At 37.6% G+C, this 26,415-nt stretch overlaps 1 long non-coding RNA gene across 2 annotated transcripts; it reads right to left on the bottom strand.

Annotated features, from left to right (window-relative positions):
- Positions 1-4,532: 4,532 nt before the first annotated feature.
- Positions 4,533-22,902, bottom strand: LOC134734530 (uncharacterized). 2 transcript variants are annotated; one of them, XR_010117627.1, is made up of 3 exons: positions 22,469-22,902; positions 12,316-12,375; positions 4,533-4,936 (listed from the first exon to the last, which is right to left on the bottom strand). It is a non-coding gene; the product is annotated as an uncharacterized lncRNA (long non-coding RNA). The 2 variants fall into 2 exon arrangements; XR_010117626.1 differs by lacking the exon at positions 4,533-4,936 and adding an exon at positions 11,314-11,459.
- Positions 22,903-26,415: the final 3,513 nt, after the last annotated feature.

Here is a 26,415-nt window from a genome sequence, read left to right on the forward strand (position 1 = left end):
TGATCACACCACTGCACTCCAACCTCAGGAACAGGGCAAGACCCCATCTCTAAAATAACAACAACAATAACAACAACAAATGATTGCCATATAAAACTTCCAAGTTCTCAAGTTCTGATTTCACTGGATATCCTGAACACCAGTCAAGTCTGGCAAAGAATTATTATTATTTCCATTTTATAGTTGAAGAGATGGAAGATCAAAGGTTCAGAAATTTGTCAAAGACTCTAGTCTTCTGATTCCTACTTCAGCACTTTTCTTCTAGTACATCCTACCATCTCCTGAGGCTTTCTTCTCAGCACTACCTTTGCATCTTTCCCTATTTCTGACTGTGGTGTTTGTTAGCCACCCAGAATGGAAGATGAAGATGGTTCCAGAACAATCATGTGGATGATGACAGAAATAATGCCCCGTTATACACAAAAGAAGGCTGTGTGTATTTGTAAAATTCAAACTAAATTTTAGTTTTTCTGTGACAAAAATTATATATATTTATTTTATACACCATTTGTTTTGAAATAGGCATACATTGTGGAACGGCTAAGTAGAGCTAATGAACATGTGCAATACTTCACATACTTTTTGTGTGGTAAAAACACTTAAAATCTACTCTGTTAGTAATTTTCAAGAATATATTTGTTATTTAGTCACCATGTAGTACAATGGATCTCTCGAACTTATTTCTCCTATTTAACAAAAATTTTGTATCCTCTGATCAACAGCAACAACTCCATCATACCAACTCAACCCCAGCCCCTAGTAATTGCTATCTATTCTCTGCTTCTATGAGTTCAACTTTTTAAAATTCCACAAATAAATGAGCTCATATGGCATTTGTCTTTCTGTGCCTAGCTTGTCACTTAACATAATGTCCTCTAGGTTCATCCATGTTGTTGCAAATCACAGGGTTTCCTTCTGTTTTTTAAGGTTTTCTATTATGTATAACTACCACATGTTTCCATCCATCCATCCACTGATAGATACTTAGGTTGATTCCCCTATCTCGGCTATTTCGAATAATGCTGAGTACAGATATTTCATCAACATACTGATTTCATTTTCTTTGGCTAAATACCTAGTAGTGGGATTGGTGGATCATACAGTAGTTCTATTTTTAATTTTTGAGAAGCCTCTGTACTGTTTTCCATAATAGCTGTACTAATTTACATTCCCACCAACAATGATCAAGTTCCCTTTTCTCCACATCCTCACCAGCATTTGTTATCTTTCATCTTTTTTATAATAGCTATTCTAACAGGAGTGAGATATCGTATTGTGGATTAAATTTGTATTTCCCTGATGATTAGTGATGTTGGGCATTTATTTTTTTAAATTTTTTGAGATAGAGTTTCACTCTGTCGCCCAGGTTGGAGTGCAGTGGCATGATCTCGGCTCACTGCAAGCTCCACCTCCTGGGTTTACACCATTCTCCTGCCTCAGTCTCCCAAGTAGCTGGGACTACAGGCGCCCACCACCACGCCTGGCTAATTTTTTGTATTTTTAATAGAGACGGGGTTTCACCATGTTAGCCAGGATGGTCTCGATCTCCTGACCTCGTGATCCGCCCGCCTTGGCCTCCCAAAGTGCTGGGATTACAGGCGTGAACTGCACCCAGCCGTGCATTTAAAAAAATATATCTGTTGGCCATTTTATGTCTTCTTTTGAGAAATGTATATTCAGTTCATTTGCCCATTTTTTAAATCAGGTTATTTCTTTTCTTGCTTTTAAGTTGTTTGAGTTCCTTATGTATACTGGATGTTCACCCCTTATGAATGTATGGTTTTCAAATATTTTCTTCCATTCCTCATTACTTTCATGATGATGAATTGTGTTCACATGATGATACATTGTTTCTACTGTATGATAACACACATAGCCTCTATTTTGCCTGATTAACTGAGATGTACTCTTTGGGGTAAATAAACAACAAGAAATAAGCATTAGGCCTCAAAAGTATGTGCTTCACATAGCTTATTATGTAGCCTTAGAATAAAGCCTATTTAGGATTTTTTGTAATAGGAGATTGTTTCAAGAGATTCAGTCCTTTAGAGTGAACTCTTTTGACAAATTTCATTCTTCAAACAATCATTTCTTGAATATCTACCATGTGTCAAGTACCATGATACTGGAGATACATCAATGGAAATCAACAAATTGTGATCCTTTGGTTGAATTAAAAGAAGGTATATTGACAGGTGGGAAGAGAGTTGGTGAAGGGAAAGGCAGTAAATGAACAGCAATGCACAGTATCCATGTGCCACTTTTATGTATGCATAATATATATGAACATGCATCACAGTTGAATACCAACTAGAACAAAACAGTGGTAATACATTTACTGACAATGGGATTGATGATGAACTTTAAATCATGTGTCATGCAAGGGCATAGAGCAAATAGTTACCACAATGTGGCTAGCTCATACATAATGTTGTTAGTCATTCTAACAACAACTGCATGATAAAAGTTGGCTTTTTTTTAATTCATATTTCAGAATGTCTAACCTTCCTCAATCCTCTCCTTTCCCAAATTTCCAATTAGTTCTAAAACTCCTAAGAGATGCCTCACTAATTCTTCAGAATAAGTTCTCAAACTACCATGTACCACCTGCCACACTCCCTTCTCTGTCTGTTTCCCTTTAGTGATTTTCCTGTGAATACAAGTGAAGGTTCTTTATTGCAGCCACTGAGGTTGGACTACTTCCTCCTGCTGGTATTGCCACCCAATGGTCCCTCTGGGCCACCCTGTGCTCCTGCTGTTCTGCAGAGGAGCTGCACTGCTCTGAGGAAGTAGAGAGACCCCTTCCCCCTTTTCCCTGAAAGAAGTGTATTTATGCCACTCTCTGCTACCAGGATCTTAAAGGAGGGCTGTCTTGCACTCCTAACTCCTCGGGGTGATTTCTTACTTTTTAAAGATTCAGACAGTAGTTTATGCAGGTTGTTGAAAATACCAGTTTTTCAGAAGACTTCATGCTTGTTATGACTGCATCACATCTGAACCACTCGCTGTGCCCAGTCCTGCTTTCTTGGTTCTCTTACAGTTGTTTGTCCTCAAACGTATTCCCCAATAAACTATTATATGCATCTCCATTTTAGAGTTTCTTTCCTGGTAATCCTGACCTATGAAAGCCTTCTGGGTCTGGAATGCACATTAAAACAAACACAAACCAACCAACCAACCAACCAAAAACAAACAAACAAACAAAAAACGAACAATGACAACAACAAAAACCCAACAATCTAAAAGCCAGGACACAGAAAACAAAAACTAAAAAAAACCCATTAATCTGCCCCATCATTTTAACACAGTAGCTCTAGTATTCTACAGAGAGATATCCAAAAGTGACACTTGTCCCGAGTAAGACATTATATATGAGCTAGCCACAATGTGAGAACTATTTGATGTATAGTTATCAGCAGGCAAGGATTAACTGCTGATGCTTTACTTGGGGAATCGGTTAGGGTGAGGAAGAAGGAAGGGAAGAAGAGAAGAAACAGGAAGCAATGTTATGCTGGCCACGGCTTTGCAGTGATGGTAAAGAGACATGGCTGGGTATGCAGGAGCTATATCCAGTGGGAAGTTCTACAGATAGGCAGAAGTTTCATATTAAACATTTCATATTAATAAATGATGCTTCAGAGCAGCCTGTGGGTGTGAGGAAGAAGAAGGAATTTATCTGGCCAGCTCTCAACCATGTCCTCTTCCCCGTTGCCTTGTAGGGTATTAACTCCTCCCCTTCTGGATTACATTAACACGATGGCTGCTGGGGTGTCAGATACTTGTATGTATCCTATGCCTGTGATGTACCGTTTATCCAAGTTTAAAAGTGGTGGGAAGAGACAGAATCTCTAGGCATGTGAAAGTCAGCTGAGGGGGAGAACTTGGCATTTGCAAATAAAGAGGCTGCTCATCCCAGCAGGCGAGCCACAGGCCAAGTGGAGTTGGTAGGCTGTGGCAAAGCAAGGCAAAACAAAGAGTGAGGGCCTGGAAAGCAAAGATTCCAGGGTAATATTGGGAGATGCTTAGGATTTGTCAATTCACATTCAAGTCTCACCCCTCATCCCTCCATCCCACTCTTTCCCCACAGTCTTGTGATCATTCAGAGTCCCCCAGCACTCTATAACTCAGCACAAGACTTGGTTTACTTTGAGATTTGTGCTACATAAATATATCCCATTTAATTTTGATGAAGTGTCAGGTCTGAATCAGTTATGAAGCCATTGACCATAACTTTTTTTGTAAAACTAGAGTGCTAAAGTGAATAGAATAATATTTTTCAGGGACTTGTTATATATTTCCTTTAAAGATTGAAAAATGAATTATTTGACATCTCATATAATAATCAAGATGGTACAATAAAAACTGGTAATATAAATAACCTGGAAAAACTCATTTTCATTCCTAAACACCTCAGACTCCTTTAAAGAGAGGCAAAATGGATGGCTAAATGTAAATAAACTAAAATAAAAACCACACATTTGGGGGGATGGGATTGTTTAGCTCACACAGTGGAATGAAAAGTGGTTTTTGTTTGTTTGGGTCATTTTAGACTGTTTTATTGTTATGGTTTTAAGTTCTCCATGGTTAGAGCTCAAGTAATTTTTTTCTTTTCTATTATAAGTTGCTGGCAGGCTGGTAAAGATGTGATTTAATTCCAACGTTTGGAGAAAAAGATCTTCTTGTTCCATATTCAAAGATAAAAATATCTGCCCACTAAAGAGATTGTCAATGCCAGGGCCAGGTTCCTTTTCAAGAATTTCCTTCCTGGACTTGGCCCTTCAACTTCCAAAATAACAAATGTTTTTCAGCTTTTCAAAAATCAAAATATTTACCAACAGTGTTTGGTTTTATGATATTGCACCCACTTCTTTAGCCTGCTGTAGTAGTTACATCAGACTGGCTGACACTGAGCTTGGGAAAAGCCAGAAGAAAACCTCTGTGGGCAAAGGAGAGAAGGAGAGAATATGTAAGAATGAGGAACAAGCCTTGACCATTTGACATACACATGCACATCAGAATTTCAAAAGAGTCTGCAAACCCTGAGTATCCAAACAGAGAGGAAATGTTATCAGTTGAAACACCCACACTTGGGTCTTTCTTAGAATATAATTCCTTTTAGCGAAAACCCTTTGTCATTGCCTAATACGAAAAGTAACTTCTTGTTGCCATTCGATTAGGAGAAAACAACAATAAACACCTTCCAATGGAAAAGCAGCTTATTGGGAACAGTGCATACTATTTGTTTTTGGCTAGGGTTCACTTTAAAAAAAACCCAACAGGGTTTGACTTTTTAAATCCGTTAGTGTTGGCTGCTAATGGCTCACTGGTGATTCTCTCTCCAGGAGTTTCTCTAGGCTAAAGAGAATGGCCTTGCCAAAGGTTGTTCCCCTTGGGAGGGTGGAAGGCAGCATGCAGCCAAAGATGAATAATTATGTGGGTAGAAAGGACTAACCCCCTTGCCTCAGTTGGGATGAGCTGGGGGGCCAGGACTCCCCATGGGATCTGCTGAGGTCTTTGTTATGACTGCATCATATCTGAACCACTCGCTGTGCCCAGTCCTGCTTTCTTGGTTCTCTTACAGTTGTTTGTCCTCAAACATATTCCCCAATAAACTATTATATGCATCTCCATTTTAGAGTTTTTTTCCTGGTAATCCTGACCTATGAAAGCCTTCTGGGTCTGGAATGCACATTAAAACAAACACAAACCAACCAACCAACCAAAAACAAACAAACAAACAAAAAACGAACAATGACAACAACAAAAACCCAACAATCTAAAAGCCAGGACACAGAAAACAATTAAAAACTAAAAAAAACCCATTAATCTGCCCCATCATTTTAACACAGTAGCTCTAGTATTCTACAGAGAGATATCCAAAAGTGACACTCAGTACAAAATGGAACCCCATACACCATAGGATTTTACTTTTAGAACCAAAATGAATGTTGAAGAATCTTTTCACCGGCTGGGCATGGTGGCTCACGCCTGTAATCCCAGCACTTTGGGAGACCAAGGTGAGCAGATCACAAGGTCAAGACATTGAAACCATCCTGGCCAAAATGGTGAAACCCCATCTTTACTAAAAATACAAAAATTAGCTGGGTGTGGTGGCATGTGCCTGTAGTGCCAGCTACTTGGGAGGCTGAGGTAGGAGAATCACTTGAACTAGGGAGGCGGAGGTTGCAGTGAGCCGAGATTGCACCATTGCACTCCAGCCTGGCTCTGTCAAAAAAAAAAAAAAATATATATATATATATTTTAACCAATCCCACCTTCATCCACCTCCACGTTACAGTTTAAAAGATAAATGAAGCTTAGAAAAAGTAAATAACTTGGTCATAGTCACCCAGCTATTTGAAAGATTAGGACTGAGTGCTGAATCCAAGACATCACTATAAACATAGCACAGGTCATATCAAACTTTTGTTAAATTAAAAATGCTTTTATTATGCATACTGTGTGCAATAAAGTACTTAAGCCAGAAACGCTAGGTTCTCCCATCCCAATTTTAGAGTTAGTAATATATAACTACTACCTTTAAAAATATAATAAAAGAAATCTTGACTGGGTGCAGCCAACACTTTTGGAGGCCAAGGTGGTGGATCACCTGAAGTCAGGAGTTCGAGACCAGACTGGCCAATATTGCAAAACCCCATCTCTACTAAAAAAATACAAAAATTAGCCAGGCATGGTGGCGTGCATCTGTAGTCCCAGCTTCTCGGGAGGCTGAGGCAGGAGGATTGCTTGAACCTGGAAGGTGGAGGTGCAGTGAGCCAAGATCACACCACTGCACTCCAGCCTGGCTGACAGAGCCAGACTCTGTCTCACCAAAAAAAAAAAAAAAAAGAAAAGAAAAAAGAACTCTTAAATATCATACATAGAAACAAATATTATACTCTACTTGAACTGAATCATGCTTGACTTCACTTATTTTAACCAAGTAGTGGCTTTTATACATTCACTTGAAACTGTTCACACAGTTTTAGGCAACACATCTTCTCTCTTTCCGCCATCCTGTCCTAATTTTAATTTAAATTTAACCACATTACATAATAAATTGTTTATTTTATTTAAAAGGACTCATTTCAAGTATGCCTTACAGAGCCCTGAGAGCTCTTTTTCCCTCCAATCCAATTAGCTTGGTTTAGAAATGGGGATCTCGAAAACTGAAAGATGATTCAGTCACAAAAGGGAAAACCTTCCCCTCCATGATTCTGATCCACTACTCCCTGCCCCGCCCACCCCCAAAACCCCTGTCCTCCATCGAGAGGTTAAAGGACCATTGCCTTCTGTTTCATGAGATGGATTAACATTGCTGGGCTGCTCAGAAGGAGAAAGGACTTTCCAAGCTGTAACACGCTGGACGTGTTGAGAGTGCATGGTAATGTAACACCGTATTTTTTAATACAACTGACAGTCTGTCTTGAGATTTAAGTGTTTTTTGACAGTTTTTATGCACCTGTTAATTCAAAGCTCTTAACATATGCCAGTTAAAAAGAGCCAGGCACTAAAACATCTAGCTTAGAGGCTAAATATGGCTCAGCTGCAGTCCCAGGCAGGCAGGCAGGTGGAGGCAGGCAGGCGGAGGCAGGCAGGCTGACGGAAACAATTCCTTCCTCCAAGATGGGAATCAGTTGTAGCTGCCTCTCTGCAACCTGAACAAACCATTTCTAGGTGGGGTGGTTGGAAACACCATTTTATTTCTCCAGGAACAGTTATCAGGACCAACTCGGGTCTTCAATGTGTTTGGTTACTCTGGATAGTGTTCTGTTGTGTTCAGATGGAGAATTGGGATTTGGAAAGACATTTATGTTCATCATGGATGCTCAAGATGGTACTTGAGCCTCCTTGGGCCTTAAAACTGTTTAATATAGCTCTCTATCTGTCCTCTGCTCCACATCACTCCTCCACACCTACCCACACCCAGAAAAAGTGGGGGCAAATGCCCCAATTTTTCCAATGCTGACTCCATGGTTTTTAAGGAATAAGGCCATGCATTTGCCTATAACACAAAGCAACATTTCTGGTATAAAAGAAATAATTCTTATGAACCTTAAATTAGGATGATTAAGGGATATTCATTTTAGCACTAGCCTCTGGCCAAAAGATAAATATCTCTCCATGCGTTCTAAGGACCTTGTAGTCAAAGCCTTAAAGCAGGAGAGGATGGAAGCTGAATAAGCATTTGCTTTTATTGTTCTCTGAGACTATCTGGAGCAAGGTGTGGATTCGATAGATTTCAAACATCTGGTACATTCCACTTTTGAGGTTCCAGAACAATGCTATTCAACCGAAATACAATGCAAGTTGCAAATGTAAACCATATATGTAATTAAAACATTTCTAGTAGCCACATTTTAAAAAGTAAAAAGAAACAGGTGAAGATAATTTTAACATGTGTTTATTTAACTCATATCCAAATATTATCATTTAAATGTGTAATCAACTAATGAGGTATCTCACATTTTTTGTGTGTGCTAAGTCTTTGAAATCCAAGGTCTATTTTGCACTTACAGCACATCTCCATGTGAACTAGCCACATTTCAATTTCTTGATAGCCACATATGGCAAGGGCAGTTCTAAAATGTCAGCCATGAAAATATTCAAACAAATGAAAAATAATAATTAACGATCCTGAGGAATATTGCTAGAAACCAGATAATGGCTAGGAGACTTGTAGAGAATTCAGCAGCTTTTTTTTTCTTTTACCACATATGACAGCACATTTTTGCCCCTTGTTTAAATGTTCTTCCTGGCTTTACAGTGATGATCATCAGATTCAAAGTAAGGAACTATAGAAAAACAGAATTATCAAAAAGTGACATGAGTCACCTCACAGATGGAAAAATGAGTATTTGAGCAGAGTCTAAATGATGATCTGCAGAGATGCTATGATGGATTCTGTACTATGTGATTCAGTAGCATAAGGCAGTATACACACAGCAGTTAAGAGCTTGGGATTTAGCCAAGAGGACCCGGGTTTGAATCTCATCTCCATTATTTGTGTAGTGGAAATTTTTTTTTTTTTTTTTTTTACCATTTTAAGTCTTCATTCCCTCATCTGTAGAACAGAAATAACTACTTCATAACATTGTAATGAGAAATAAATAAATAATTTATCTATGGCTCACACCACAATGCTAAAAAAAATCATGGTGTGATGATTATTATTACAGCACAAAAACCTGTCTATGGATATTTGGTGCTAAAGGTAAATTTCAGAGTAAGACATTGTTCATCATTTCTCCTATAACTTCTACAATTACACGACTCTCTCGTGATCTAATAAAATAGTTATGGCATAGCAAGACCATCAATTATCAAAGACAGCTGAGAACTGGACATTAGAATGATTTGCAACAAAATTGTTCACTGCAAAAATTGTTGTTTTGTTTTTAGGGTGGCAGAAACAATTAGTTTTCATTGAGTGTCAAGTTTTGCTTTGTTTCAATATTACCAAGCACTTTCTTATCTTAAAACTTCCTTGATGTGGTGCTCATTTTAAAGGTAAGAAAATTGAAGTTCAGGGAAGTCAAGGAACACACAGCTAATATATCATGTAGTTAATTCATGAATCCCCATCTGTCTCACTTTAATGCCCCTGCTATTTCCAATACATAGGAGGGGCCAGATTTGACTTTCCCTTATCCAGAACTTTCAATCAGTAGTAGAAATTGATAGAAATGGTATTTCATTCAATATTACACTACAAACATTATGGTGGACTGTGTTTAAGATGCATGTTCTTCAGCTATCACTGTCTATCCTGGAAAAGGGATTAGTTCGGTACCCCTGGATCATAGCTGTTGTCCACATCACATCTGCTTTGACTTTGTCTTCTAACTGCACCACTCAGAGTTTTAGCCCTTTGAGGAGCTCACTGCTTATGTAAAAAACAAAAAACAAACAAACAAAAAAACTGGAAATGGGAACACAAATAGAACATGTATTTCAAGAGACTTCTCTCAAAGGCACGGAGAACTCAGACACTACACAAATGTTCTCAGGAGAAGAATGACAGTTACCCTAGAGGTGGGAGCCATCAACTTTCCAGGTGTGTCTATCCTAACACAACTTGGTTAAGGTTGACACATGGAGGCAGGAGGAGGAGTGGAGTGTCAAGGGTGAAGCACAGAAAATAGATGCTTGAATGCTACCCTTTTGTATATTCATTACTGTCATGATTAAACAGTATCAATGCCTTTACAACACATCTATCACAGAAGAAAACAAAGTCTCTGGCAACTGTTCCGAGGATCTTGGCTTCATCAAATCTAGTTTCTGTAGAGTTGCAGGAAGGGGTCTAAATAAGAATGTTCACACTGTTGCCTCAACTTTCAGAGCAGTTAAAATCTCCCAGTGCTTTGATAATAGGGCAGAGGGAAATAACTCAGTACAGACTACCTTTGTATTTCTTACCCTGAAGGTATTCAATGTAGTTTAAGCAAGCTTCCCTGTTTCCCTTGTGTTTACTCATTCGAGAAGAACTGTTTCTACAAATTATATATAATTACCCACTCCTGGTCAAAGGTGAGAGGGAAATTAGCATCACAATGGCAAATTTTCTCTCTGGGTGTCCCAGCTCACTCACTTCCATGGATGACTTGAGTGTGTTAAGCCCCTACTTACTAGCAGGAAAGTTCAGCAGAGCCCATGAGGACAGCATTAACAATTCCTAATCATAGACAAGCATTTCAGACATTCATTACCACACAAGCCATCAGTGGATTAGATCTAATAAGCCAAATGCTTGCAGACCTCAGCCTGGAGGCTGCTTAGACTACTCAAAGTAATGCAGAATCAAAATTGGCCCTCAGTGCACTCCGCCTTCTTTTGAAACAACTGCTCTGCTTTTGTTAAAATGGACTGAATGAAACAAGCACAATGGTCCCTATCTCCTTGAAGGGGGTGTTAGGAACTGAGTTGAACAACAATAGACTCACACATTTGGGGTTTAGTATTCTTTTTGGTTAGAGACCATAGGAAATGATGTAGTGTTTCAACTCAATAAAACATCTTAAAACTGAAAACTTCGTTGTTAAAGGAGGCAGACTGCGGAGGTGGAGGGGGGAAGGGGGGGAATAGGGATGGTTTCTTCATGATTTAAAAGAAGGAAAATAACTCATCTTTTTCAGTAAGAAGAATTTGCAAAATATTCTTCCAGAAAAAAAATAAAAAACTACACACACACACGCACACGAATCTCTGAGATAGTTGCCAAGTACTTCTCTGAAACCATGTGAATTTTTCTCTCGTGCATTTGTCAGCCTGACTCCAAACCATTTTATTCTTTCCTCATTTCTCGTTTCTGTTCAGTCTGTTTTTGGTTAGTTGCTTCTTGGCATAGCTTCCGTTGGAGCTGAGAGTGCCTGTTCTTTTTTCTTCTTTTTTTCCCTTTCTTTTCTTTTTTAAAAACTTCTCTTTTGGTGTTCTTTCTTCTGGGCTCTATAGTGACTCTGCAAAAATTACCAAAATCAGAGCAAATAGAGTCTCTGGAGCCCACGCTGTCGGACTCCATCAAATACAGCGTAGAAGGAGCCAGGCTCCAAAGAGTGGCACCAAGACATGTTTGGGAATAGAAATGCATGCCGCCTTTGACCACTTCTCTGTGAGAGTCTGCAGCTCTCCCAAAACCTTCTTTGTGAACAGACTTACTCAACACTGCCATGCTGTGTGGAGGACTTCCCTCAGAAGAATCCTTTGAGTTACCTTTTAAGAATTAGTTTTTAGACACTCAGAGACTAGAAGTTTCTATATTCATTTATTTACTGAACTATGTTATGTTTTATTGGAACTCTCTTTAACTGGCCTTGTCACAGTATGTTTTGACTTGTGGAAAAATGAAAAGTATAGTCACACTAGCTATGTAACCACATATAGCCCTGAAAAAAATGCTTGCTTTTCCTAAATTTAAGCAAACAATTTTGCATCTATACTTTTGTATATATATGGAGTAAGTTTTAAAGGGCATCATGAATATTATTCTGTACTATAAAGTGAAACACACTGTCAGGGCACATCTTTGTCCTCATCCTTCTTGTTTGGGGAACTTGAATGGATTTAAGGTGGTGTTATTATTTTCACCAATGTGTGATTAGATTTCAGAATGACTACTAACATCAGAAAGTAGTCATAAGCGTGCTTCAAATTAGCATGTAAGAAAAATAAGGCAAAGTCAATTTCTCTAACAAATTGAGAGTTAGTTAAACTTGAATTAGCCCTGTAGTCTAATAGGACAGTAGAAACTGAACTATTTCTTCCTGTCTAGACCTGCTCAAGTTCATTGACAGTCTGTATTTTTGAAAAGCTTACCCGTGCAGCAGGAAGCTCACTCTATCTTCAGGTCACACTTAAAATGAAGAGATTCTTTTCCTGTATCAGAAAATTATTTGCAGAGATGTGAAACACAGGGCTATTTGCTGATAATGTGCATAGGATTTATGAACAAAATCAAAATTCCATAGAATTGTGCATAGAATTTTTAAAAATAGCATGTTAGTTTCAGGAACCAAAAATAAAGAAATTAACACACACAAGTGCAAAGACTGATGTGGGAGAAAATTACCTCAAGATATAAGAAAAGAGATGTGAACTGGAATGACTTGGTTTGGCTACCTGCAAGGAAAAATGTCCAAACTTTCCCGTCTTTAGTTATGCAGCCTGGAGAATGTCATTTCAATCACTTCTGCAGTTGCTCCACTGAGGACTTTTGAAATGCTCCTTGTCTACAGATGACAGGCCCCCTCAGCAGAGAGGGAACAGAGCTTGTCGCTGTATCTACATGATTCCAAACATCTGGATTAGAAACTGAAAACATGAGGCCAGTGCCTCAGTGATTTTCAAACACCTCGCTTTTGGCATTGTAAAGGGAAACCATCCAGATAGCTGGCTAGATGTTTCAGTTTTCATTCTGATATTTGTCATTGTGAAGTTATAGTCGATAACTAGATAAATGTATGTTCTCTCCACCAAAAGAAGAAAAAAGTTATACATGTATGTGGTAGCTGGTCCAAGAGAAGTAAATTATAAAAAAAGACTTACAGCTAACTCACGGTGCCATGGTCACCTATGTGTCCTTATACACAAACACAGAAACACATGTACGTACACACATGCTTAAACATGAACAAAAAAATCCAGCTAGACCAGACTTCCTTCTCTGTCTTCAGTTATTTGATGAGATATTTCAACTTTACATATTTACAAAGAGAAATCATGTATTTCTGCAGTTTTATTCTCAGAGGAGCTTCAACCAGATAGCACCTATGAGAATAAAGTGGCAAATACATGATTTCTCTTTGTAAATCAGCAAACCATTTTTCCTTCTATTACTTGTATTGCTGTGGTTTTAGTTATGTGCAGAATATATTTTAAAGGAACTGCTCAAGTTCATAATGATCTGAATCTCTGTTTTCTTAGTGATCATGTGGATGCTGAAATACAGTAAATCAGTGTGCAAAAAAAAATTCTAGCTTTAGTTTCTAAAATATACTTAGCTTTTTACAGTTAAGTAAAAATACAGATCCAAAAATATGTGATTCGTAATCTTAAATTAATGGATCCAAAATCAAGATGATGAGAATATCTTTTGTTTTGGTAGCATGATATATTTGCCAAGGGACTTACCCTGATTTTTATTAATTAGGAAATGGAGAAATGAGGGAATGCATTGAAAGTGAAGAACCACATTACAGTTGACATTTTAAAAATGGATTTTAATGATTTCTAAAATAAATGGGAAAGGAAATATTTAAACTGTTTGAGAAAAGCTGCTTTCGGGAGGCACATAGTATATACTACGGACTTTTTCCATGAGACCGGCATTCTCAGAAATTCTCCTGGCTATAAGCATATTCATAAAGCTCAGATTAGTAGAGACATATTTATCACATCCTATCTTGTTATCATCTCAGTCATTCATTTTTCAGTAATAATTCCTCCTCCTATTTCCTCAGTTTTTAAGGGCAACTGCCTCTAGATTATACATATATAAATGGTATTCATTTCCAAGATATTTAATGTCATAAATAACGTCATTTTAAGATTAGAAAGAATTCACATTTTCAAGACAATGCCCTTGAATTATCAATGCAAAGACATATATGTGCTTAAGTAAAATTGTAATTATATGGGGTTATCTATGAAGTTATAAATTACAGTGTTTGAGAAAACATTTGAAATGAGCGCTGAGAAACTGTATAATTAAATACAAATGGAAAGCCTTTGAACATGTTCAGATTAGTGTAAGTGGCTTCACAGATATAGATTTCATGTTTTTGTTTTAATGGCAATAAAATGTTTTGTTTGTGTACATTCATTTTAAAACCGTTTTAAAAGCATAGCATATATAACATTTATGCAAATGTTTACCATATATTTAAAGAGATTTTGACGAGGCATGGCTGGAAATCCATAAAGGTTTGCATGTCAACACTAGTTCCATTATAGAAAATATTTTCCTTTCCCATATTTCATTTCTAAAAATATAAAATGTCTGGCGAGTATGGAGGGCAAGAGGGAAGAAGTACTTTGAATAAATATATACAGATTTTGAAGGTGGGTTGACTTTCTCTCCTTTTTCCTTATTCTTTCTTTCTACTGAGAACAAGAACAAATGCATTTGTGGTAAAACTACACAGAAAAGAAGATATAGGATGCAACGTCACAACAGTGATAATGTAAGGATGCTGTTAGCAGCTCAGCACTCCTCTAACACTTGGGGACCTTTAACACATCTTCGGCATATTTGCTGAGTTGGATAAATTTTTGGAAATCTACTTGTTAAAACTTCAGAATGTAGAGTTTTGTAATTTTGCACAAGGAAAATTAAATTGGTTGCAAACTAAATATTGTTAAAGAAGACAAATGTATAAAAACCAAAAGCCAGGAAGGAGGGAAGGATGGAAGGAAGGAAGGAAGGAAGGAAGGAAGGAAGGAAGGAAGGAAGGAAGGGAGGGAGGGAGGGAGGGAGGGAGGGAGGGGAGAAGGAAGACAGGGAGGGAAGAGGGGAAGGAAGAATATAAACAATGGGAATAGTATGGAAATAGAGGGAGAAATAACTTGGGGGAAGGGCAAAGAGCACAAAGTGAAAATCAGGATCAAAAGGGTCTGATAAAAGACTCAGACATAAACTGTAAAATATGGAAACTGAGTAAACATCGCAAATATGCCCTTAACAAACCCCAGTTCTGCAGGCTCTTCTGCTGCCACACAAAAGTGTATTTTTCAAGAAAATTGGTTACAGCAGTTACCGAGCCTTCCAACAGCAGCGTGTAGAAACAAGGCAGTGAATTTAAAGGGGCTCTCCGCAGAGCTACATTCTATACCTTTTCAGTTCCTGCCCCTTTCTCCTAACCATATGGAATCCATCTTATTCAAGGACTTAGACTAGGAAAGGGGCTTGAGGAAACTAGGGCTGCTGCTGGCTCTTTTAACGGCATGCCACAGGAAAGTTTTATTTCCAATTGATTGGTTACAAATCAGATAAATATCGCGTCTAATGAAAGCAGCTTTGAACTGCTGGAAATGTTATCTATAGGAGTCTGGGGTTTATCAAAAGTCAAACGTAGCTTTAATCACATCAACATGCTAATTACAGGCAAACAATAAAAGCTTTAAGAAATGATCGTGTGGGTTTTATTACTATTGACAGTCACTGAGGTATATTTATTTCGGGAGGTAATTGTCAGAAGACTTTCTCCAGAAAGACTTGTTTGTATAATTAAGTGTGTGTTATGCAAGCTTATCTGCTGATCGGCTCCTGCTAGTTATGTAGTTCCCCCAATGCCTCAGAACACAGAAGCAATTAAGAGAATGGCTCAGGAAGATGGTTTTTCAGTAGTTCATTTGTAAGGGATAATAAATAAATAAATAAATAAATCAGTGAATATGCCCTGAAAAACAGTGTACTAGAATAGGAAATGACACTAAAAATTAATGAATAAAAACAATAAAGAAAAGTAGAAAACTCTTCATAATCAGTGTTGTAAAAATGGAAAAAAAATTAGAATGGAGCTCATAGTTTCATTTAGAGTGCAAATTGGGGGATGGGAGGGCAGGAATTTTCTATTTTGTGTACAAAAGATCATTTAATGGAACGGGGCAATCCAATCTAAAAATATATATGATGAAAATGAGGCAAAGTGGAAAATAACAATAAATGGCTAATATGCTCCAGTACCACTGATTTTATTATTTTATTGTGGATTTATGACATAATTCTCCGAAGTACCTAATTTAAAAATAAGAGTCTTTAGTTCTAAAAGTTTGGTAACATAATTCCAAATCTATACAGCCACAGATGCTTTTCTATCCAAATAAACAACAAAGGCAAATTTACTGTTGCTGCCCTGAACAGTTTTTTTTTTTTTTTCCAGGCCAGGATGCTTGAAACATACATTTAAAATTTTTTTCCATCTTATTTTTAATGACAGACTGACTGCATTGTGACTGAACTAGAGAGGGAAAAATAAACTTTTCTAACTATAAACTATTTTTGTGCCATAAAGAATCATTCAACTCTAAAAGGGAAAAACCCCAATTTAAAAAATATCATTATTATTTTGAAAGGTGTTGGACTGGATTTAATTCTTTTCATTCCCAAATATTGGCCTCAGTTCAGTTTTCATTTCGCTGAATGCAATTAAAAATGTGGCAAATCCTTGATCAATTCTTTACCCTTAAACAGGGTCAGTTCTGAAGTTGTTGTCACATTTTAATGGGTTCAGACTCAGTTTATGCAAGAGACAATCAAATGTTTGCTTTTAAAAGCCCTATAAAAACTAAGAGCTTTTAACCTTTTGAATGCGTTAATAAAATGCTAATGACATCATGGCCAAGACCACATTTGGAGGTCCCAAAAAATTCCAAATGACTGTTGTGAAAAGAAAACAGAATTTTAATCAAATGATCTGTTATTTTAATGGCCACTTACAAAACAGGAGATTTATTGAGAAGCATAAAGTTTGTTTGCATGAGTGAAGGCAAAGCTTTTAAGAATTACCTTCTGGTTTTCCCCCTCAGTTTCTTGCAACATAATACTACCAAATATTTGTGAATTGTGACTCAAGTCTGCAGTCTTATTTCTCACAGAAAATAAAAGGGAGGCTGGAGAATAAAAAAAAAAAGTGGTGCCAATTTGTCTGCCCAGGCTCTGATTATTGGATGCAGAATTTTTTTTTTTTTCTTTCAGGAGAGAAGGATTTGGTGGGAATGTTTCTCCCTTCAGGGTGAGATATCTGATATCCATCCCGAGACCAGTCATAAGGCCACACTTTCATGCAAAACTGCACGAGGGGGAAAAAAATTAAGCTTTGGGTAAAATTCTCATCTGAATTTGCAGCAGATCTCTAGTTTCCGCTGGGCAATTATGGCTCTTTTTACCATTTCTGATTGCAAAACACATTGATTATTTTTAAAAGTTATTTCAGATAACTTGAGAACCTTCTATTCCTATCCCCTTCCCCCAACTCTTCTTCCTCCTCTTTGAATCTCTGTTCCTCATTTCTTTCTCTCCTGTCTAGAAGTGCTATCCAGTGACCCCTGGTGCTGATTAAAGTTTCTCGGGTGACCCCTGAATGCATTTTATTACACTGGCTGATCATAAAACCTGCTTAAACTGCTGGCTTATCCAAACCCCTTCTTCTGTGGAAAGCCCCATAGTCAGTCTAACCTCAGACTGGGAAAACACGAACAAGCAAACCAAGGAAGGGCAGAGAAGGCTTGGAGACAATCTTTGTCAATATCAGGGAGCACCCTGGCAAATGGGAAGAAACAACTTAGACAGACACTTGGCAAATGTTCTGGAGGAAGTCAATTTGGTACTAATGTAGGTGTAGGTGGGACATGACATGGAAAAGTAGAAACGCAGGGAAATAGGTGTTCTGTTCTTTTCGTAAAATGGGTATCACAACATTGAAATGGCTCGCAAAGTGAAAGTAAGGCATAACTAACACAGATTAGCATAAGGCATCTTTGGAAACAATGTACTCCTAAGATGAATACCAGAAAAACATTTGCTTGGCTTATGGAAGCAACATGAGGTGACTAAAAGCCTTAGTATATTTATGTATTTACTATATCTTGGTAAAAAAAAATGCATTATTTTATTTCTATGGCTTAAAAGAAATCAACTTAAGTTAGATTCAGTTTAGCTGTTTGTTTCCTAGGCTGCCAGGTGTTAAAGGGAGACAGAAATCTGTAATATTCACCATCCTACATGGATGGAATTTCTGTGGCAGGGATAACGCATGGTAATGCTTGTAGGGGAGGCCAAAGAAGTCAGCATTTGGAAGGAAAATGGAGCTACTGGGAACCCCGAGTTCCAAGGCCCTGGAATTTCCCTGGTCCTAAAACTGAATGTATACATGTGTGTCAAATCCCATTTGGCATTTGGACATAAAAACTGTTTTAAATTCTGTTCCCACTGGCAAAGTCTTAAAATAAAACGGCAGGGTTGGTTCTGATCCCTGAGCCAGAGTAGAATACGGTCTGGTTTGTTTGCTGAGAGATGTCCACCTGTTTGGTTGTTAGCAAAGTGCTGCCTGTTGCCTCACAGGCCACAGGATGAAGATCTGAAGCATATTGTTAGCCCCTGGCAGCTGTCTGGCCAACATCAGCAGAGTTTCACAGAGGCAAAAGGAAGACACACCTTTCCTTGGTCAGGCCCCCACTGAAATGTGACTGCAAGGCTAAAACAGGTCCAAACTCTGCCAAAGCCCCTGGCATCCATAATCCCGACGATGACTGAGTCCCAAAGAGCTGGGTATTTTTTCCAGTAGTGCCATGGTCTACAGCCTCAATCATTCTCATACTAGCTCGAATCCTGACTTAGGCAAAATAAACGGCCCAAAGTGAATCATTGACTTTTTCATTGGCATCTGATAATTAAAAAGTGATTTGTGATAGTTAATCTTGGAATAATTTCCTTTGTTTTTTCAAGTCCTTAGAAAATTTACTGCATCAATCACCCTTTTGTTCAAACAAATAAATACAAAATAATCATGAATTTAACAATTAGGGACTAGGAGTACCCCCCTTTACCTGTTTATCTTTTTCATGTACTAACTAAGCAAAACTCAAGCATTCCTTCAAAAACACTGTTAGGAGAAATTGGTGCATTTGTCAATACCTATAATGAACTGGTGAGTTATGCTTTATTTATTTCAGTCTTGACCCAATTTAATCAATTTAGAGATATTTTCATAGTGGATGATAAATCTGATAGCCAATGATTCAACAAGAATTTTTAGATTTTTCATATGCAACTACTTTCTATGGTTAGAGTATATTTTATAGACAGGAATGCTAGGAAGAGTCCATGAAACACATTATGCCTGAAGAAGCCTACATCACACTGGGTACAAGACTTTACTAGGTTGCTGTTGCTGCTGTTGATTAAGATCTACTGACCTAGGCACTTTACAGACGTGAACAGTTCTTACTATAACCCTATGAAATCTACATACTTATTCCCTATTTATAGATGAGGAAACTAGGGCTTAGAGAAATTAGATAATTGCCCGAGTTCCCATAGCTAGCAAGTGGTAGAGTCAGGAATTTAACCCTGGACAGTCTGATCCTGTGCACTGCCTTTGGTTCCAAGTCACTCCATACTCAACATCCTTAATCAAGTTTGCTGAGTCCCAAACAGAGTTCATATAAGGAAAAGATCTCAGATGATAAATAAATAAATTTTATTGATTATTTTATTTTTTCAACATGTTAGGTCTAGTATCTATTTTAAACCACAACACAAGGTAATTTCCTTTATGAAAACTTCCTGAGTAAACTACCTTATACTCCACTTGATAATTGTATTTATCACCACTTCTTTTCTCAGTGTAATTTTTTTCAACTTTTAAGTTCTATGTATTTTAGTTGATTATATGTGGAATGTCTTCTTAAAGGAAATAATACATTTTTCTTTAAATAAGTTTGTTCCATGCCTCTAGACAGAAGCTCTAAGGTAGAAAGCAGGTGCCGTAAGTTCCAGAACTCCAGACAGGTTGGAGTTCAAGTAGAAGTAGGGAAACAAAAAGGATGGTAGGCCAGAACCAGTAGTTAGTCTTCTATGCATTTGATCCAAAAAGAAAAATAGTGAGTAAAGTGGTGGGAGTGACAGAGGCAAGAAAGTTAAGATATAGAATGACCAAGTAAACACATTTCTTAGAATCTAGGCTAGAAAAAGATGTAACGAAGGAAAAATTATATGTAGGAAAATATTCACAATAGAAAAACTTTAAAAACAGTGAAAATGTTCCAAATTGGGAAAATGAGTAACTAAACAATGACTCATAATATGAAATATTACACAATTACTAAAGTGATAATATACTATAAAGTGAATAAATTGTAGCAAATGTCTTTACACTTATTACTCCAGGTGAAAGGTATATGTAAATGGACAAAGACTGGAAAAGAATGTATAGAACCTTTCAAAGATGCTCTAACAAGGATATTGGTTAGAAATCCTTTTTCTCAATTGTTCAATATTTCCATAGTATTGCTATAAAGCTTTAATTATACAATACAATATATACAATATAATAAACAATAATATATTTACTATGCATATGCAGGTCTGTGAAGACCAAATACTTTCTTTGTCTAGCTGAGGATATCTTTACTTTGGCTTCCTTTTTGAAGAACAATTTTGCTGGATATAGAATTCTTGGTTAATAGTTATTTTTCTCTTTCAGCACTTTGTTTTTTATTGTTATTATTTTATTTGTAATTTATTTTTGGAGACAGGATCTCACTCTGTTGCCCAGGCAGGAGTGCAGTGATGCAGTCTTGGCTCACTGCAGCCTCAACCTCCCGAGCTCAAGTGATCCTCCCATCTCAGCCCCCCAAGTAGCTGGGACTACAGGTGCACATCACCATGCCCATCTAATTTTTGCATTTTTTTGTAGAGACAGGGTTTTGCCATTTTGCTCAGGCTGGTCTCGAACTCCTCTTTCAGCACTTTGAATATGACATTTCACTGCCTTCAAGCCTCCAATGTTTCTACTGAGAAATGAGTCTTCACTCGTATTGACTCTGCTCTGTACATAATGAATCACTTTTACTACTTTCAAGATTTCCTGTTTGTCTCTCAATAGCTTGTATCTATATGGATTTTTAAAATTTATGCTACTTGGAGTTTAATAAGCTTCAATGTTTTTCATCAAATTTGGGAATTTTCTGGCCATTAATTCCTTAAATATATTTTCTGTATCATTATCTCTCTACTGTCCTGCAGGAAATCCTACTGCATATATGTTGGTATGCTTGATCATGCCTCATGTGTCTTTGAGATTGAATATTTTTCTTTAATCATTTTCTTTCTGTTCTTATGGGATAAATTCTATTGATTAATTTTTACATTCATCAATTTATTTCTTCTGCTATCTCAACTCTGCTGTTAAACCCCTCTAGTGGATTTTTAAATTTTTTCAGTTATACTTTTTAACTCGAAATTTCTCATTTGGTCTTTTTTTAAAGCTTATTGAAAATCTTCATTTGTCAATTCATTGTTGCCATACTTTGCTTTAGTTCTTTAAAGATAGTTTACTTAAGTACTCTGAACATATTTATAGCACATTATTTGAAGTATTTGCTTGCTAAATTCAAATTCTGGAGACAGGGCATTCTGAGATAGTTTCTGTTGGTTGCTTATATTTTTCCTGAATGGGTCACACTTTTCTATTTCTTTGCACATATTATCATTGTTTGTAGCAACTCTAGATGCTGATATTTTTGCCCTAAAGGTTGTTGCTGTTGTTCCCTTTTGTTTGTTTGTTCTTTGTTTAATAAATTACCCAGGCTAAATTTGTGAAATCTGACTCCCCTATAGTGTGTGGTCACAAATATCTCTGGCCAGTTTAATTCTTTTGTTTGTTTGTGTGTTTTCTTTTAGTTCTTATTTTGACTTTCAAGACCGAATTCCTAGGGGTTGTCCCTGCACTTGTGTAGCCTCAGCCAATGATTAGACAGAAGTCATGCTCAAATACCTCAAGCCGGTAAGTCTTCTGACCTCTGTAAATTAATCTGTTGGTAAGGGGGCACCTTTAAAATTCAGTATATTTTGAAGTCTGTCCCAGGTTTTACTTTTCACCAAGTCCTTTCTGGCCTCCTAAATGCAGGTACACTTTCTCAGGGTCAGCCAGGAGCACATAAATAATTTGGCCCCTCTCCAATCTTCACGGCACATGTGTGCAGCTAGGAAAAATATTGTGCCAATTATGACTGAAATCTCAAGCCTGTGGAGCCAAGTTATTGGCCCTCCCCTACTGTCCCACATCGCTGAAGTCACTTATTCTGACAATGCCACTGGGGTAGGTACCACCCACTTCTCCAGGCTGCCAGAAAGAGTGCTAGTTCCATGGCTTGCCCATCCCTGGCAGAGCCTTCATGCTCACTGAGCTGGGGGAACAGGATAGGAGGAGCCCCAGGCCAGAGTGCTATGAAATCCCACTTTCCTTACCTGAAATTCAGCTTTTTCAAGAAAGAACACTTCTCAGATTGTTATATGCCTTTGGCCAATTTCCAGAAACCAAAATCGTTGTTTTTGTCAATTTTCTCCAGCTTAGGTTGCTTCTCTCAGAGAGGATTCGTCACTCTCCTCACTTGGCCATAACTAGAAGTCAATCATATTTACTTTACAAAAAGTCTTAACATTTATTCACATACTTTCCATTGTTGGTGCTCTTCATCCCTTTATATAGATCCCGATTTCCATCTGGACTAGTTTCTTGTAATGTAGGTCTGATGGTGATAAATTCTTTCAGATTTTGTGTCTGACAATATCTTTATTTCGCTTTTGATTTTGAAAGATACTTTGACTGAATAAAGAATTCTGTGGCTGACAGGTTTATTTTTTCCTTTCAGTGCAGTCATGCACTGCATAACAATGTTTCAGTTAACAACAGACTGCATATAAGATGGTGGTCCCATAGATTATAATGAAGCTGAAAAACTCCTATCATCTAGTGATGATGTCATAATGAAATGCATTACTCGTGTTTGTGGTGCTGCTGGTGTAAGCAAATCTGCTTTATAAACTTTATAAAGTAAAAAGATTATAGAAAGCTAAGGCTAATTTATTATTGAAGAAAGATAAGTATTTTAAAATACCCAGAGAAACTTCCAGTCCTGTAAGCTTCATTTATGGTAAGTGCTCTCTACAGATGTGCTATTTTAAAAATCTTTTCTCCTATATTTTTACTGTATCTTTATCTTTTCTCAGTTTGAATATGTTTAGATGCACAAATACTTATCATTGCATTACAGTTGTGTATGGTGTTCATTACAGTAACATACCGTACAGGTTTGTAGTCTAGGAGCAGTAAGTTATGCCATATAGCCTACGTGTATAATAGACTATACCATCTAGGTTTGTATAAGTGCACTCTGTGATGTTCACACAATGACAAAACCCCCTAAAAATGCATTTCTCAGATTGTGTCACCATTGTTGAATGATGCATGATTGTAATTTAAAGATGTTGCTCCACTGCCTTTTCACTTTCATTACTTTGATGAAAATGTACTATCATCCTTATGGTTGTTCCTTTGTAGGTAATGTGTCTTCTTTGGCTGCTTTAAGATTGTTTTCTGTTATTATTTTTAAGAAATTTAAGTGTGATAGTTCTTGGTATAATTTTCTTCATTTGTTTAGCTTTTTGGATCTGTGAGCTTATAGTTTTCATTCAATTTGGAACTGTTTTGGTCATGATTTTGGCATCACAGTGTCGCTCCATATCTGCAGGTTCTACATCTAAGGGTTCAATCAACTGAAGATAAAAAGAACAATAAAAATAATAATACAACAATAAAAAAGAATACAAATGAAAAACAATACAGTATAACAACTATTTGCATAGTATTTACATTGTATTATATTATATATCTAATATATATTGTATTATATTATTTATCTAATATAATGTAAATTACTTATAATATGGAGATGACTTAACTGTATGGGAGAATGTGCATAGGTTATATGCAAATACTATGACATTTTATATAAGATACTTAAGAATTCTCAGATTTTTGGTATCTGTAGGGATTTCTGAATAGAGAAATCTCCTCATATACAGAGGGATGACTGTATTCCTTCAGTTTTTTTCTGTCCTCCCTGCGCTTATACTTTGGGGACTAGAATTATGTGTATATTAGCCTGCTTGAAGTAGTAGCACAATTCATTAAAGCTCTGTTTGTCTTTTTTGTTTTAGTATTTTATTTTTCTCTGTGATTCATTTTGGATAGTTTCTATTGCTGTATCTTTAAATTCACTACTAATCTTTTCCTCTGCAATGTTTAATCTGCCATTAATCCTGTCCATTGTATTTTTCATTTGGGTCACTGTAGTTTTCATCTTTAGAAGTTTAATTTGGTTCTCTTTTATATCTTGCATGTTTCTAATTAACATGTTCAATTTTTCTTCTAGCTTTTTAAACATCTGGAATTCTGTTATAATTGTGTTAATGACCTTGTCTACTAATGCTATTATCTGTGTCATTTATGTGTTAGTTTTGACTAATTGGGTTTTTAAAATACCATATTATCAATCATATGAGTTGCAAGACTGATAATATTTTTTGTTGGATGCCAGATATTATGAATTTTACCTCTCTCGGAGCTGAGATTTTTTATTCCTGTAAATATTTTTGAGTCTTATTTTAGGACATTGTTAAATTATTTAGAAACAGTTTAACCCTTGAGCTTTATTTTAGGACACTGTAAAATTATTATTGTTATTATTGTTATTTTCAAGATAGGGTCTTACTCTGTCACCCAGGCTGGAATGCAGTGGAGCAATCTTGGCTCACTTCAACCTCCACCTCCTGGGTTCAACTGATTCTCTGCCTCAGCCTCCTGAGTAGCTGGGACTACAGGTGCATGCCACCACTCCTGCCTAATTTTTGTATTTTTAGTAGAGATGGTTGTATTAGTCTGTTTTTACACTGCTGATAAAGACATACCAGAGACTGGGCAATTTATAAAAGAAAGAAATTTTATGGACTTTCAGTTCCCTGTGGCTGGGGAAGCCTCACACTCATGGTGGGAGGTGAAAAGCTCTGTCTCACCCAGCAGCAGACAAGAGAAGTGTTGTGCAGGGAAATTCTCATTTTCAAAATTATGAGATCTCATGAGACTCATTCACTATCACAAGAACAGCACAGGAAAGACCCGCCCCCATAATTCAATCACCTCCCACTGGGTTCCTCTCACGACATGTAGGAATTGTGGGAGTTACAATTCAAGATGAGATTAGGGACACAGTAAAACCATATTATTTCATCCCTGACCCCTCCCAAATATCATGTCCTCACATTTCAAAATCAATCATACTTCCCCAACAGTCCCCCAAAGTCTTAACCCAAAATTCACAGTCCAAAGTCTCATCTGAAATAAGGCAAGTCCCTTCCACCTATGAGCCTGTAAAATCAAAAGCAAGCTAATTACTTCCTAGATACAATGGGGGTACATTGGTGTTGGGTAAATACAGGTATTACAGGTATTGGGTAAATACAGCCATTCCAAATGGGGGAAATTGGCCAAAACAAAGGGGTTACAGGGCCTATGCAAGTCTGAAATGCAGCAGGGCTGTCAAATTTTACAGCTCCAAAATGATCTCCTTTGACTCCAGGTCTCACATCCAGGTCATGCTGATGCAAGAGGTGGGTTCCCATGGTCTTGGACAGCTCTGCCTCTGTGGCTTTGCAAGGTACCACCTCCCTCATAGCCATTTTCAGCGGCTGGCATTGAGTGCTTGTGGCTTTTCCAGGTGCATGGTGCAAGCTGTCAGTGGATCTACCATTCTGGGGTCAGGAGGATGGTGGCCTTCTTCTCACAGCTCCACTAGGTGGTACCCCAGTAGGGACTGTGCATGGGGGTTCCAACCCCACAGTTCCCTTCTGTGCTGCCCTAGCAGAGGTTCTCCATGAGGACCCTGCTCCTGCAGCAAGCTTCTGCCTGGTCATCCAGGTGTTTCCATACATCTTCTGAACTCTAGGAAAATATTTCCAAACCCCAGTTCTTGACTTGTGTGTACTCACAGGCTCAACACCACATGGAAGCTGCCACGGTTTGGGGCTTGCACCCTCTGAAGCCACAGCCAGAGCTCTATGTTGGACCCTTCAGCCACAGCTGGAGTGGCTTAGATGCAGGACACCAAGTCCCTAGGCTGCACACAACATGGGGACCCTGGGTCCAACCTGTGAAACCATTTTTTCCTCCTAGACCTCTGGTCCTGTGATGAGAGGGGCTGCCATGAAGGTCTCTGACATGGCCTGGAGACATTTCCCCATTGTCTTGGGGATTAACATTCAGCTCCTCATTACTTATGCAAATTTCTGCAACTGGTTTGAATTTCTCCTCAGAAGATGCTATTTTATTTTCTATGGCATTGTCAGGCTGCAAATTT

Source organism: Symphalangus syndactylus, chromosome 12 (genome assembly GCF_028878055.3).
Source record: "Symphalangus syndactylus isolate Jambi chromosome 12, NHGRI_mSymSyn1-v2.1_pri, whole genome shotgun sequence".
In the NCBI taxonomy this organism is placed as follows: domain Eukaryota; kingdom Metazoa; phylum Chordata; class Mammalia; order Primates; family Hylobatidae; genus Symphalangus; species Symphalangus syndactylus.